The following is a 13,305-nucleotide window of genomic DNA, read 5'->3' on the forward strand; positions in this document are numbered from 1 at the left end:
CATTCGTGAAGAAATAATATTTCATAATTATCTCAAATATCTTTAAAATCTAAAAAAAGTTTCTTTATGAAGATGTATTAAACTTTACATTTATTATAAAGACTTTTATAAATTCATTATGTGTGTGTGTGTGGCCTATATAATAAAAGTTCAATTGCATAATGGCTGATTGAGGTTCTTCTCTTTTCTGTCATTTTGGCAAAACATTATTTTTCATACCTATGATCCTAAATTCATCAGTATACACTTGAATAGAGTGAAAAATTAAGCAAATATATATGTGTGTGTGTGTGAAAGGAATTATTTTTTAAAATTGATTAATGATTAATGACATTAAATTGCAATGAGGGAAATGCTTTAAAGTAATATCCTCTCTATTGTATTTGTTTTGGAGCAGTTAATTTGAACTTCTTATAAGTTATAACTTCAAATTAGATGTTTTCTTAATCAATTTTAACAGTGATCTTTAAATTCTGTGTGTAATTTGTGAAAGATAATATCTACAATTTTTAATATGTACCTGAACTCATCTATTAAAATTATAGATTAAAGTATTTTTAATATATAGTTTTATGCATGGACTCATTCTCATTTTTGACCATGAATATTAAAAAGCATATTTCAAGTTTTAATATATGGGCCAGTGATACTGGGGTAAACATTATTGTATTGTGAATGTGTTCTGCAGAAATTTAGAGAAAGCTGGCAATAGTAAGGCCATTTTACGAGCCTTAAAGACATTGAAGTTGTTAAGGTCCCTGAAAATGGCTATAAGAAGAAAAAACAAACAAACAAACAAACAAACAAACAAAAACATTATTGTATTGTAATCCTCTCTTTCTTCCCTGGAAACATAAAAATGTGAGAATATGTATGTAATAAGGATATATATCTCTCCACATCTTCACTCATTCTTTTATACATTCCATGTGTAAATATCTGTTGAGCACTTGTTATTTATAAGAACTGGTATGAGACATTAGGCATGCAGCAGAAATAACTCATTATTTTATTTACTGCTGTATCCTTGCTGTCATAGAATTTACATTAATGACTCTACTGTCATACAATTTTCATTTTCAGTACGTATTGTATGTGTGTATAGAGGAAAACAAATGACAAACAAAATAAATAACAAGAAAATTTACACTACTATGATGGTTATTTTTATGTGTCAATTTGATTAGGCTAAGAGATTCCCAGATTGCTGGTATTTTTAATGTGAGTAAAAAAATCAGCCATCACCAATGTAGGCATCACTAATGTGATGTCAGACCTGTGGACTCAGACTGAATTATACCACTGGCTTTCCTGGTTCTTCCTCTTGCAGATAGCAGATTATAGTGCTTCTTGGCTTCCATAACAACACAAGCGAATTCCTATAATAAATCTCTCCATATTTCTCTGTCTCTGTCTCTGTCTCTATTTCTACCTTTATCTCTCCTATTAGTTTGTGGTAAAAAGGGGGCTCTGTAATCTGACAAGTCCAGTGACCAAAAGTAACTTCACAGGATGACCTGATCCTAAATTTCTATCTGAACAAGTCATGGTGGGTAATTATGCCCCAGGCCTATAACTTATTTATTTAGTAAAAGATTTATTTTTGCTTTAGGCAAGCCCTGTCCGTTGTTTCTATGCCTCTAGGTTAATATACCTTTGAAATGCCTCTTTTTTTAATACCCCTTGGAAGAATAACCGCCCTCAAGAGAGCACATATTCTTGTTAACTCTTCTGCAATCCAGTCTCCATCTTGCTTTCTTCCACTTTACATTCTTTCTTTAATTCCAGATGTTTACGAGAAACTGCAAAACTGTCATTCTCCAGAGCATTTCAGATTTTGATTACCCAGCAGTGTCATCAATTGGCTCAAATAAGCTCAGAAAAATTTACTACAGGTTAGGAAGCTTCTTATACTCACAGGTTCTCTTTCTCTGGAGAAACTTAATCAATACACCTGCCTAAAGTGTATTATGAACAGGGTTTTGAATTTATGACCAAGAAGCTACTTTACTTTGGAGCATAAGAAAGACAAAGTTTAAGCTGAGACCAAAGCCATTACAAGTAGACAACAAACTAAAGATCTGATTTCTTTTAAAAAGCTTATAATAAAGAAGAGGAGACATGTTCCTAGACTCAAAGGCAACAATGTAATTAATGGAGTAAAGGTACAGAAACAGAAACACTGTTGTGCTGGCTTGGTATCAGTGAAGTGAGGGGAGAGAGACAGGGTCAGAATTGAGATGCATAGGCAAAGACCACATCATGTAAGGATGAATAGGACAGGATGGGGGTCTGTTTGGTTAAAGAAAAACTACAGGCCTAAAATGGTGTCACTCCTGCTAAAAGTCCATAATGCCAAACCTTGAATTAATACCTGACCTAATTGCAGTTTTAAGCTCTTCCAGAAACATCTTTTTTTATTTTTTACTAGAGGGCCAGTGCACGAAATGTGTGCACTTGGGGGTGGGGGAGTCCCCTCAGCCCAGCCTGCACCCTCTTGCAGTCTGGGAGCCCTCAGGGGGTGTCCAACTGACCGCTTAGGACATCCTTGCTCTTCATAGAATCCTAAGCCGGCAGTCAGACATCCTTAGTGCTGCCGTGGAGGCAAGAGAGGCTCCTGCCACCACCACTGCGCCCACCAGCCATGAGCCCACCTTCTGGCTGAGCAGCGCTCCCCCTGTGGGAGCACACTGACCACCATGGGGCAGCTCCTGCATTGAGTGTCTGTTCCCTGGTGGTCAGTGTGCGTCATAGCGACCAGTCCTTCCACTGTTTGGTCAATTTGCATATTAGCCTTTTATTATATAGAATTATTAATATATGTTCAACAAATATGGTTCACAGAGGCCAAGATTACACATCTTATTAGTGTCAGTGTTGGAACTATAATGCAAGCCTTCAAACTTAAAAGAGTATCTCATTTTTTTTTTTTCAAATTTGGCAGACTGAATTTCTTCAAATATTAAATCTCAGTGTCTGTTGTGGTCCTGAGTCCAGCTGCAGAAATTATGTGAAAGACATATTGTTATACATTTTTTTATCAGAATCTTTTATTTAAAGAATAAAATTTAACATTTCAAACATCTAGTTATCTCTATTTTACCACCTAATAGCCCAAAGAGGTAGCACTTATACCATATCTTACAGATAAGGGATCAGAATCTCAAAAGGTTGTGTCAGTTTCTCAAGGTGACAGAAGTAGCAGGTTTCAACAGCAAATTTAATTCAAGTGTGTTTTCACAACAAATCCTGTACTTATAAACACTATGCCAAGAGATACCTCACACAACCAAAGTACTTGATTGAAAACAGTTTAAAAGTCATCACCTTAGTTTTCATTTTATTTTTAACCCTTGCTAGTAAAACAAATATGTAAAATGATTAAATGCCCCAAAAAGCTCTGCCTTTTATCCTTTTGTGACTCTATTATTAAGTTGTTTCCTTCCTTATTATCTAAGCCTTAAAAAGAAATTAAAGTATTTTAGAAATACAATATGATATAAAGAGTATTAAAATAATGTGTCTGCACCCAAAATGCTGCTTAAGAACTGAAATTTTACCCAACTGTTGAGGGTCTGTCTCTACATAGTTCCTATGGAAAACAAACAAACAAACAAACAAACAAACAAAAATTCATTAACTAGACCTTCCTTCAAAGTGTACCAACAATTCCTGATAATGTGGTTATATGACCGTGGGATTTTACATGACATAAAAATTAATATATGCAAGACATAAACCAATGCACATGGAACAGGCTATAATCATAATGCTGTTTTTTTGTGCATAATATTCTAAATATGTTGTTAGATAAAAACACATTTAAAATCAGGCGAGGAAAAATTATTTAAAAACACGGTTTCAATGGGCAGAACACTCAGACCTAAGAATATGCAAGCATCTCAAAATCAAAAAGAAAAAAAGCTTTTCTGGGAGTAGTAAGCAGGGTCAGCAAGAACTTTGAGGGGAAATCACTCAAACAGGTGAGGATGAGCAGACAGCATGTTTGCAGTGTTTTAATAGAAAATGTTTCTTGCTATATCCAGTCGATTAAGGGGGAAGAGGATATTCTATCTCTTAGTAGTTCCTTAAAATTGGAAGTAAGAAAGTTCACTGGACTGTGTAAAAGGGGAAGCCTGACTAAATTTTGGCCAAGCCACATCAATGAATACAGGCAATTATGTATACTTGGTCAGCTTCTCGGTTGTTTAAGATGGACAAACTCTGTTTTTAAATATAATTAGAGATGAAATAAGAGTCATTGTGGAGTTCAGGTTTGTAGTTTCCAGGAAGGAGCCTCCTTAACTTTCTTGTTAACCTTGAAAAGATTAGCTGTATCATCGGTTGAGCATGTCTTTGGACTGTCAGCAATTGGAATGTCTAAGAAATCATGCAATTGATGAAAACTATGTCAAAGACTATAGTAAGAGAAGAGTCAACTAGATGACAACATAAGACTCTCCTTTGAGCCTTTCTCCTATGGATGAGTTCAAAAACACAGTTACTCAAGGAACAATTTGGGAGAGATCCAGAAAATAGCTGAGCAACTCCTACACATCAGAAAAATGAGAAAATATCCACATCAAATGGTAGGCTCTAGGAGCTGAGTGTGATTCTACCCAGATACCAAAGAAGCTGACATCACTCCTGCCTACTCCCTCCAGCCTGCCCCAACTCACCAGAAAATGCCTGGAAAGAGCTTAGGCATACATCTGCACTCCAGCTTCTACACCTGATTTTGAGAGACAGGTCCCCAAATGTCTGGTTTAGATAGGCAAAAGGACTTCCATTCACACATCTCATAGGACCCTAGAAAACAAAGAAGCAATTCTTAACCAGCTATTCATTCTGCCAGGGCTGTGCACAGATGGTGCAAGCAGAATCTTCCATTTCTCGGTCTTTCCCTGAAATTTTAATAAATTTAAGAAGATTGAAATTACATCAAGCATTGTGTCCAATAACAATAGTATGAAACTAGAAATCTATATATATAAAAGCCTAAGCTATGACACACACTGACCACCAGGGGGAAGAGGCTCAATGCAGGGGCTGCCCCCTGGTGGTCAGTGTGCTACTACAGTGGGAGTGCTGCTCAGCTGACCAACCTGTCCTGGAGGCCCACCAGCCCGGCAGCAGCACTCACTACCTCAGTAGTCCTGCAGGTCCAATCTCCAGAGAATGGGCCAGGCACTGCCAGACCAGCTCTGCCGGCATGATCCCGACAGCGCTGTCACCCTCCTGCAAGTTGTCCTTGGGCACCGTGGCCACTTTCTCTCCCTAGATACTCTGCAAGGAAGAAACAATATAAAAGAGGTTATAAGGTGGCTCCGAAACCAGTGCAAATGTCAGTGGTACAGATCCGGATCTGGGGCCAGGAAGGGCATCCCACCACCCCCCTGGAGTGCCAATTGTGTCTTGGTCCCCCCACCCTCCTTCAGAACAGGTGCCAGATGCAGGGCTCACAGCTGGTGAGTGCCACTGCAGTGGTGCAAGCCTCTCCTGATCAGGACTAACTGGGCGCGAGCCCGTGGCAGGTGCAGTGGGGCCAGGATGAGCAGGAGCAGCAGGCAGGAGTGGCAGGTGGTATTGGACTGCCAGTTTCAGCCCAATCCCCGCAGGCCATGCTGAGGGACCCCACCTGTGCATGAATTCATGCACAGAGCCTCTAGTCAGTTATAAGAAGGAAACAAGAGAATTCACAAATATGTAGTCCTGGACTTTCCTTTGTTGGGAGGCTTTCGATTACTGATTAAATCACCTTACTAGCAATTGTTTTGTTCAGATTTTCTAGTTCTTCATCATTCATTCTTGGTTGGTTATATGTTTCTAAGAATATATCCATTTCTTCCTGTTGTCCACTTTGCTGTACATAATTGCTCATAATAGTCTCCTATGATCCTTTGTATATGTATATAAGTTGTAATGTCTCCTCTTTCATTTATAATTTATTTATTTGAGTTCTCATCTTTTTTCTTGATAAGTGTAGCAAAAAATGTAAATTTTTTTATCTCTTTAGAAAATAGTTTAGTTTTATTAAGTTTTTAAAAAAATTTAGTCTCTATTTTATTCATTTATCCTCCATTTTTTTGTTATTTACTTCCTTCTGCTATATTTGGGGTTACTTTGCTCTTCTTTTTTAAGTGCCTTGAAGAATAAAGTTAAGTTGTTTATTTGAGATCTTTTTTGTTTCTTAATGTAGGTATTTATCAATATAAACTTCCATGTTAGAACTGTTTTAGGTGTATCCCATACGTTTTGGTATGTTGTGTTTCCACTTTAATTTCCATCGTTATATTTTTTATTTTCCTTTTGGTTTCTTTTTGACACATTGGTTGTTCAGTAGGATGCTGTTTAATCTCCACATATTTGTGAATTGGCGATGATGTTGGTTGTTTGCTAAAATTGTCTGGAATCTTGGTGATTTCCCAGAGCTGAGACTGTAAATTGCAGAAGTTCCAGTGAACTTTACGGAGGGATTTATATGGCACCAGTGACAGGTACAAAGATTGCACATAAATGATAAGTCAAATATATAAAAGGGTGTATAAATACAAGAAGGGTCATGACATGGTGACAGAAACAGAAACTTGTTTGAAGGAGCAGAATGATAAAGAGAAAGAACAGAAAAATGGGAGTGTCTTTGATGTTGGATAGATGTGAGAGTAACTGTTAAAGAGGAGAAGTGAATGTTGACATTGAATAGCTTCAGATAAAGTCATTGAGATTTTTGGATGGCATCATTAAGATAAGACTGAGAAAATTGTTTTTTTCTTGTTTTTCATTTCAGGGAAATAAGCAAACCATTTTTTACAGGCGATTTTGGATCACTGGTATTCAAGGCCCTCTGGAGATGAAACAATTTGGAGAGATTCCAAGAACCCTTGCTCTCATAAGCAATGCTGCTATGAGCATTCTACACTTCTCTTTGTATAGTTGATCCAGACTTTCTCAAAATGATTGATCTAGAGTTGAATTTCAGAGTCTTGGGAACTGGGACCTTTAACTTCATTAGATATTTTTAGATAATTTTCAAAAGGAATTTTACCAGTTTTAATTTCACTATAATAAGATTTACACTTGGCCCAGATCCTCACATTTAGTATTGTGAAGCTTTCATATTTATTAAGAAGGTTTGGGTTATAAAATGGTTTATCTTGCTTGTGATTTTAATTTTACTTTCCAAAGAGGTTGAGCAATTTTTTTTTTTTTTTTATCAGATACGTTCTTAATGGTATTGCCTATTCTCACTTTTTACTATTTTTCTACAGGATCTTTTTATTTATTTATTCATTTATTTATTTATTTTTTAATCCTCAGGAGGATATTTTTTTCCATTGATTTTTAGAGAGTGGAAGAGAGTGGGAAAGACAGAGAGAAATATTGATGTGAGAGAAACACATTGATTGGTTGCCTCGTGCATGAGCTCGGACCAGGGATCAGGCCGGGGTGAAGCCTGCAACTGAGGTACATGCCCTTGAGAGGAATTGAACCGGGGACTCCTCGGTTCACAGGCTGACACTCTATTCACTGGGCCAAAAGTGCTAGGGCTACAGGATCATTTATAATTGCCTTATACTTCTGCAGGAATTCTTTAAATACTCTAGATGTGAGCCCTTTGCTGATTATAAGAATTGCAAATGGCTTCACTCAGCAAGTAAATTGTCTTTTTACTTGTTGAAATACTGAATTTTAAAGAGCAAGATAGGTACAAGTTTTCAGTTTTTTCATTTTATGGTTTGTGGCTATCTAAATAATAGTAGTCTATGTCCACAGAGATATTTTTCTACATTTTTCTTAAAGCTAACAAAAAATGGCTTTTTATGCTAGGATCATTGTGTCCTTTTAAATTGACTTTAAAAGTAAGAATATTTCTCAATTGGAATACAACCTCAACAGCAATATTAGATGGGGGACTCAGTTTTTACAATGTCTGTAACCATTCCTTCCCTCAACATCTGTAGCTTTGAGGCCTCAGAATGTACTCTCATTCTTTTCCCTGTACAGAAGGAATCCCAGGATCAGATGTCATACTTTGTTCCTTGGACTGCAATCCCTACATGATCACATGACCAGCAATATAAAACGTCTCAAACTGCATAACTAGCTCTGTGCTCGGTAGGAAAGGTCATCCTGGGGGTGAGGTCCTTGTTTTTCCCATTCCTAGGCGCCAGGGTTCCCCTCACCCCCCACCCCCCCATCCCCCCCCCCCCCCCCCCCCCGCCCCGTGATACTCTGTATTCTATACCTGGCCTATAGTTCCTACTCTGCTCATGTCTGGCTACCTGCCTACTACTACATGTTCATGTCAAGACTGCTCCCACTCCACCTAACAGTCACAAATCCAGGCTGTCACCTGTGCTTCTGACTGACCAGCTACAAGTGATAAGTTCTTACAAAGCTCTCATCAGGTTTGATAATTTCCTAGAATGGCTCCTAGAACTCAGGAAAGCAGTTTACTTACTAGAGTAGCAGCCTAATATAATAGGATGTAACTCAGTAACAGCCATATGGAAGATATGTGTGAATGAAAAAGAGGTTCTGTACTAAATCAGTGACGGAGAGTAACCTCACAGGATGATCTGATCATAAATTCCTAACTGGGCAGATCATGGTGGGGAGTCACATCCAGGCCTATAACTTCCTCTGTCAAAGGCTTATTTTTGCTTTAAACAACCCCTGCCCATTGTTCTTCTACATCTAGAAATGCCAGAGTAATCCTCTTTTTCAAAGCCCTCTGAGGAAAGACCAACCTCAAAGGAGCACATAATCTTAACTATCCTGTAACCTAGTCAGAGAAATTTCCCACCTTGTTTTCTCCCGCCTTTGTGTTATCATCCTTACTTCCTTAATTCCAGATGTTATTCTCTAAGCATTTGAGATCTTCCTGGCACTGCCATCAGTTTGGTTCAAATAAAATGTTACAAAAATGCTCTACAGGTTTGGGCATTTTTACGTGGACAAATGCTCAGGTACGTGGGGAGGGGTGCAGTGCTGCCAAGCCCTCTCCAGGCCCGCCACTCTCCCTGCACTTTCCTGTGTTCAGCAACCTGGAAGGTTTTTGAACCCTTTCAGTTAGGGTTTTTTCTGGAGGCTTAATTACATAAACACAATTGATTAAACTGTCCTCTTTGGTGTTCCTTGGAACTGAGAGATGGGGCTGAAAGTTCCCACTTCCTAATCACATAATTTGCTCCCCCTCTGTGGCCTTTCCAAAAGTCACTTCATTAACATAAACTCAGGTGTGGTTGAACGGAGCTTGTTATGAATCACAAAAGACTATCTTGTGACCTTTATTTCTCGTATTACTTATGAAATTCCAAGGCTTTTAGAGAAGCTTTGTTTCACAGGAACAAAGACCCAATATATTTTTCTTATTATGAATACTCCTTAAACCCATTCACCCATTTTCAGCATTATTTACTTTTCTTCCCCTCCCTCATCACACCTTTTAACAGAGCATTCCCCGTGGCAACATCCACATGTTGCCATTTTCTACCTGTGCATAATTGCTCACTGCTCTTGGGCTATGGTCAAGTTAATGAACAGAATTAAAGAGTATTTCCCCCCTCTTCTGACTTCACATCCTACTAAACTTTAAAGACACCACAGGAAATTAATAATATCAATCTCAAAGTATTTGTAGTAGCCTTATTTGTATAGCAATTATTTGATGATACCTGTTTCCTTTAATAGTTTCTTGAGGGCAGAGCCACTTTATTATTTTATTTATTATCTTAAGTACTTAGACCAATATTTGAATAATTTATGTGTTTACCATGTAATCAAATTTAGAATTGAGTGAGTGAGATGGTAGATTTTCTAGTAGCATCTTTGCTTTGTATAGTTTCTAAGGGAGGATCCAGATCTATGAAATATGTTACTAACTTTATGTATTTAGATAAAAATCTAGATTGAACTGATCAGATGAGTGAATACCTCTTGCTAGTTATTAATTATTAGTTATTCAAATTGTTAGTCTAGTTATTTAAAATAAATGTGTTCATGTCTTTTGGTAATTGTATTGAGGGGGGAAATAGGGGGCAACCTGCGGGGGGGGGGGGGGGGAGTGCTAGCAATCTGAATCTGTGCCTAGTTAACCAGTATCTTAGTGCACATTCTTGTTCGCCTATAATTAAGTCACTGCACCTTCCTTAGGCAATAACCTGTTTCCCTAAATACTCCCAGTTTACAAGGGCCACAAACCAAGAATTTAACAGCTTAGCTAGAAGGGAGATCACTGGCACCACCCAGGCCAGGTCTTTAGCTGTAATCTTACTTCCATATTCTAACTAACCTAGGTAGGGCTGCAAAAGTCTGCCACAAAAGGCCTGAAGTTAGGCAACAACTAATTTTAGGAATATATATATTCCTAAAATATATATATATATATATATATATATATATATATATATATATATAGAGAGAGAGAGAGAGAGAGAGAGAGAGAGAGAGAGAGTGCTCTCGTTGTGTAAGGGGTTCCAATTTTGGATTTTGGAACCCCCTGAGCTAGCAGTGCTGCTTTGAATAGAGGTTTCTTTCTTTTTTTTTTTTTTTTTTCCTGAATCTTCAAGTACCCGATGTCTGTTTTCCAGTTGCCTGGTAAATTCTGCAACAGTATCAATGACACAGCCTCTTCCTAAGGTCAGGCTTGGGTCAGTACAGATATGTGTAAAGTTTATCAACTCTAAAAATAAAACTTTCTCAGTTAAAAGTTTTTCTTTTCTTCATTGCTTAATTATACTGGCACATGAGTTTGGAAAACACACTATCAATGTGCCTTATTAAAAATTCCAATTTTAATACACAATAATAGGAGCATATTCTTGCAGTTCTCACCATTAGCTCACACAGTTTTAGCAGTTAAGATGTCCTTTTTATATTAACTAAAGATTCCATTTCCACAGCACACAGTTGTTGTTTTTTTGTTTTTGTTTTATTTTTCTGGCACACTACCAAAAAGAAAGTTTCTGACAAAAATCTAGATTCATTGTATAATATTATAGACTAATACAATTCTTGTATCTAAAATAGCGGCAGATGAAAAAAAAAAATAGCGACCACCATTTCTCAAATATAAAATCCGTAATTTCTATGATTCCAGTCTGAGATGAACTATTGGGACTAAAAGTATAGGATAGATCTGGATGATCTTTCTGAAAGTGTCTGCTATAGTCTGAATGTTTATGTCCTCCAAAATTGATACATCGAAATTGTAACCCCTTAACACGGTATTGGGAGATGTGGCCTTTGGAAGATGCTTAGGTCATGAGGGCAAAGCCTTCATGAATGGGGTCAGTGTTCTTGTAAAAGAGACCCCCAAAGAAATCCTTTTTCCCTTCCTCCTGACATGGAGGAAAAAGGCATGAAGGCACTGGCTGTCACCAGAATGTGATCCTCCCAGAGCCTTGATCCTAGGCTTCCCAGCCTCCGGAACTGTGAGAATTTCTGTTATTTATAAGTTACACAGTATTTGGTATTTTGTGATGGCAACCTGAATTGGTGAAGACAGTTTTTGTAACTATAGAGTTAAAATTTATTGATTATTAAGTTTTAATACCATTGCTAAATTTAGGTATAGTATGACCCCTTCTTCAACTTCCTGAAAAAAAAACAACAACAAAAACAACAACAAAAAAACAATACCCACAGCTTTCTGTAGCCATATATGTCATTTTCTGACTCAACCATATATTAAGGACAAATTCATCATTCTGTTTCATTACATATGGCCTAATCATGATCCATCCAAATAGAGTAAGCTATACATAAGATAGTGCCGTTCTCTATACACCTGACATACTTTCATTTCTACACATCAGCTTTTGATCTCCTCTTAGCACCTGCCAGCTCTAGCACAGACCTTCTCAAACTTCAATATGCCTAGGATTTAACTGTGGATAGTATTAAAATTCAAATTTTGATTAACCAGTTTTGTGGACCCTGAGATTCTTAATTTCTAACAAATTATCATAAGTGTTGATATAACACTGTTGGTTTTGAAGACAACACTAAATAGCAGAGTTCTAGTAGATTTTCTATGATCTCTTTAAAAAGAAAAGAAAAACAAACAAACAAAAAACTCCTCACATCATTCATTGTATCTTTTATCTTTACCTTATCCATCCCACTTGATTACATGCTTCTTGAGGAGGAGGAAATGGTCATTCATGTTTGTGTGTTTGTGTCTGTTTTCTCTCTGTCCTCTAAATTCTGAGCAAGTATGTCAATTTTAGTAGTTCCTCACTAAATATCATCTATAATAATAAAAGCACAATATGCTAATTAGACCGGACATCCTCATGAATGACCTTCCAGATGAAGCTACGGTGTCGGGGGCCGATCCCCTTGCATGAATTTTGTGCATCGGGCCTCTAGTCCTATATAATAAAAGGCTAGTATGCTAAGTGTCTGGTCATCTGGTCATCAGTTCAATCAATCAAAGCGTAACATGCTAATGATATGCTAAGGCCTATCAACTGCTTACTATGACATGCACTGACCACTAGGGGGGAAGACAGTTGACCGGTTGATCAGTCGCTATGACGTGCACTGACCACCAGGGGGCAGACGTTCCTATCGGTAGGTTAGCTTGCTGCTGGGGTCCAGCCAATCAAGACTGAGAGAGTTGGGCTGGACATGCCCTGGAGTCCTCTCGCAGCCCCTTACTTGCCAACATCCCATGTCCCTCCTCAGCCCTGATTGTGCACCAGTGGGGTCTCTCGGCCTGGCCTGCGTCCTCTCACAATCTGGGCTGAAGGATCCACGCCCCCACCCCGCCCGCCCCCTGAGTGCATGAATTTCATGCACTGGGCCTCTAGTTTTTAGATTAAATGGATATTACAGCAGTGTCAATGACTGGGGAAGCCTCAAAATATTTGTATGTTTTATGTGGCTCTTCTAGGATTGGGATAGAGCAGCAATTTGTGTTTGTGTGGAAGTTAAAATAAAATCAATTTAGTTTGAAAAGTGTAGTATGTCAGAGGGAAAGAAAAACAACTAAAGAACAGCAGAATAGTCAGGAAATGTAAACAATTTAGGTTTGACTATATGACAACAAAATATGTAAAAAAGTAAGAACAAATATTCTGGTTTTGGTATCTCCACACTTTTGATAGACTTGAAAATCTTCGTAAAAGCTATTATGTGTGACCAACTCTGATCAAGAAAGAGAACTTAGTGGCCTTACTCAGAGAACCTTTTCTAGAAAAAGTGTTTTCAAACTCCTAGTGAAATAAACATCTATATCTACATACACAGAAATTTAAAACAAGAGGCAGGCAGTGAATTAATGATGCAGAATTAACT

The 13,305-nt window shown here is 37.7% G+C and overlaps 1 non-coding gene across 1 annotated transcript; it reads left to right on the forward strand.

Annotated features, from left to right (window-relative positions):
• Positions 1-646: 646 nt before the first annotated feature.
• LOC118657214 lies at positions 647-776 on the forward strand. The gene has a single exon (XR_004967935.1). It is a non-coding gene; the product is annotated as a small nucleolar RNA SNORA33 (small nucleolar RNA).
• The last annotated feature ends 12,529 nt before the right edge of the window (positions 777-13,305 follow it).

Source organism: Myotis myotis, unplaced genomic scaffold, assembly GCF_014108235.1.
Source record: "Myotis myotis isolate mMyoMyo1 unplaced genomic scaffold, mMyoMyo1.p scaffold_m19_p_5, whole genome shotgun sequence".
In the NCBI taxonomy this organism is placed as follows: Eukaryota; Metazoa; Chordata; class Mammalia; order Chiroptera; family Vespertilionidae; genus Myotis; species Myotis myotis.